This window comes from Pteropus alecto, unplaced genomic scaffold (genome assembly GCF_000325575.1).
Source record: "Pteropus alecto unplaced genomic scaffold, ASM32557v1 scaffold276, whole genome shotgun sequence".
Taxonomy (NCBI): Eukaryota; Metazoa; Chordata; class Mammalia; order Chiroptera; family Pteropodidae; genus Pteropus; species Pteropus alecto.
The window spans coordinates 99,113-102,450 of record NW_006438074.1 but is presented as its reverse complement, the minus strand read 5'-3'; positions in this window follow the sequence as shown (position 1 = coordinate 102,450).

The window sequence follows — 3,338 nt, the reverse complement described above, 5'->3', positions numbered from 1 at the left end:
TCCTAAGATCTACAATTTTTTCTTTAGGCTCTTTCTCGCCATTTTAAAATAAGACTGGATTTAGGTATTCTAGTGTCACTGTGGAGGTTCCACAGGCTGGTGGGGGCAGTCCAGTTTACTATACCATCATCCGCAGAGTTTTTTCCTCCTGATCCAGCTAGAGGTCTTTCATCATATTCTTGTTCCAAACTACAGGATGAAGGGAAGGGAAATTGTTTTCCTTTTCTCTTTAAGGAGACTTCCTAGAAGTTTCCATACATATATCACTGGCCAAAATAAATGGCCACATTTAGTTCCAAAGGAAGCACTGTGCCTGGCTAAAAGTGAGTTCTTTTACTGAAGGAAAATGATAGCACAGACACTGGGGGGTAACTAACTAGTTGTCTTCCCCACAATTTCTACCTCTTTTACCTATCTATAAATAAATTCTCATTTATCTAGTTAAGACATAGTTTATTTTATGTTCTAGGACTACTTTGTACAGTTTTAATTCAAGTAAGTACACTGCCTGGATGTACTTAAAATTTAACTCAATTCTGACACTATGTATCTGGAAATAGCATCAGATCCCACAGGTTAAGGGCTCTGTCTTACAAGACTGGCCCCACTTCTTAACACCAACTGCAAGTTCAGGATGTTACCTGTGCTTTTGACTGACTGGCTATAAAATGGGGATTCCCATGATCCCCTCCTCAGTTATTTGCTAGAATGGTTCACAGAACTCAGAGAAATATTTACTTATATTTACCAGTTTATTCTAAAAGATAATATAAAGGATACAGATGAAGAGATAACATAGAACTGGGTCCAGAAGGGTCCTGAGAGCAGGAGCTTCTGTCCCTGTGGAACTGGGATGCACCACCCTCCTGCCACATGGATGTATTTACTAATCTGGAAGCTCATGAAACTTCTTGTTCAAGAGTTCCTATAGAGCTTGAATTTCAATACTCTGTTCCCCCTTCCCAGAGGTCTGGGGTGGGGCTGAAAGTTCTAACCCCTGGTTCTTCCATTGATCAGCTCCATCCTGATGCTATCTAGGAGCCACACCCTAAGTCAGTACATTAGCATAAACTGTGTGCTCTAGAATGACTTAAGGGATTCCTTGTGAATTGCAAGACATACAACAGATAAGGAAGGTACTATGGATACACAGTACCTGATACATTATCCGATTCTTCATATACAACACAAAGCACTCTCAACTCACATCCCAACACCTTCCCAAAAGGTAGAGGTAGCCAGACTATGAGTTACTTTGCTTTTAATTCCTATGTAGTTTATGTGCATGTGATCTTTTTTTTGCATTATAATGTCACTTTCATATGATGGGGCTCCCTTTGCCAGGACATCCTAGAGCGGTCATGAAGTTAGCCTTTACCGAAACCTTAAACCTAGATAGTATTCTTAGCTTTTTCACTCCTTAGGTTGAAAAAATGCAAAGCATTCTATATTTCTGTTGGTTTTCCTATTTTTTCTGACTTTCCTCAAAGTTTCCACGTATACACTTTCTTAAATTTACTAATAAAACTCATTTTATATCTACCGACCTTGGTAAAAACTAAATGAATACACTAGCTTCCCTTTAGGTTAATATAGCTTTATTCAGCATTTCAGACACTAAAGTAGAACATGAATTACTTTTGTATGTTTAGAAAAGACAATAATCTTCATGTAGGAACTTCTAGATTAAGTTAGGGGAATGAATCACTATCCCCTAATTTCTAAAAAAATAACCAACAACTACAACAGAAACAACAAATTTACCATCAACAACCAAACAGAGAAGGACCTAACTTCAAATACTGGCTGCCAATAAAAGAAACAGAAGAATTCTGGAGCATGGCTAAGAGCTATAGTTAATAAGCTTTAAGGATGAAGAAAAAGATACTTTTAGGCTCTCAGCCAAAAAATAGCAAATTATCTACAATTGGGGGGAAAAAATCAGTATAGTTGGGGGTCAAGTGGGGATGGGAGCTCAATGAACTGGATGCATGATACTATAGATTGCTGTGCTACACAGTAAGTTTGTAACTTAGTCAAGCATGTTTTTGAAAAGAGTTTTTTTCAACTAGGAGAATTGATTTGTGCATATAAGCCATAAAATTCTTGGCTCAGATCACTAATAAAAATTGGTTTAAGGACAAACTTGGGGCTGATTTTACATCTAAATGCTCTGAAATTTTCTCTGGAAATACATTCCCTTGTAATTATGCAGACATATGGTTCAGTTTACTCAATCTTAGAAAAATTTTATCTGCAAATTTGACAAGGAGTAATCTGAAGTTACTTTTCTGAAAAGCAAGTGCTGGCCTGTATGATACTCCTAACAATGTAGGTTAGACTAGATTCCAGTGATTGATTACATGATTTCGAACTTCATGAAGATGAACATTGTCCAGTTAGTTTTTCTCAATACTAATTATGAGAATAGTTATAAATGGAATATAGTGAATCTAAAATTAAAGTGTCATTGAAACACTACAATTCTACAAATATCACAGGAGTAATATGTAAAAACTACTGGACAAAGATTTTATTCATAATTGGAGTTTCTATGTTTATGAACATTTTTTTTTTGGTTATGAGACTAAAAATTATGACTCTCAGAATGCAAGTCTTTATTTTATGTTGCATATCACAACTCCAATTTGATGTTAACATCTTGCTGTAGAAGAAAAAGGTTTCAGGTGTCTAGTTCCAAACCAGATGAGTAATGAATTATTATTTCAGTTTTTCCATTGCTTTTTTTTTCCATTTTGAATTTTAAATGCAGTCCCCAATATCATACATGTTTATGTCATGTTAGACACTATATGTACTATGGTCTTGGTAGGAAACAGGTGCACAGTCAAATAGGGTCATTGAGGATGAAGGGACTATTCCAAAAGTGTGGATAGGATTAAAGAAAACAAACCAGAGTTGGTGAAGCTTTGCAAACTTGTAACAGCCTTAGGCCTGAAAGTGTAAGAAGAGGGGAAAGTTCTCTAGAATCCTAGAGGAGCTGTGGTCCTCGTAAAGGAATACAGTTACCACAAAAGCATAAATTTCACTCTTCTCCCACTCTTTGATATGCTGCTTGTGTCTTCCATTGGCTAAACCCAACTGCTAGGTGGAAAGAGAACCCTGCTTGATCTTGTTGGCAAAACTCATTGCCTAGAGTCACAAAACAGAGGAGAAGGAGAGTAGATCTGTAAGGGCAAATGGAAACTAGCACATTTTATTTCAGTAAAAGTACAGTTGATTATATTTCTATTTCTGGCTGTTAATTTTCTTATATCTGGCCTCCTTCATTAGGTCATGTGGCGGGTCCTTTTAAGTCTCAGTTTGCAACTCCTGGG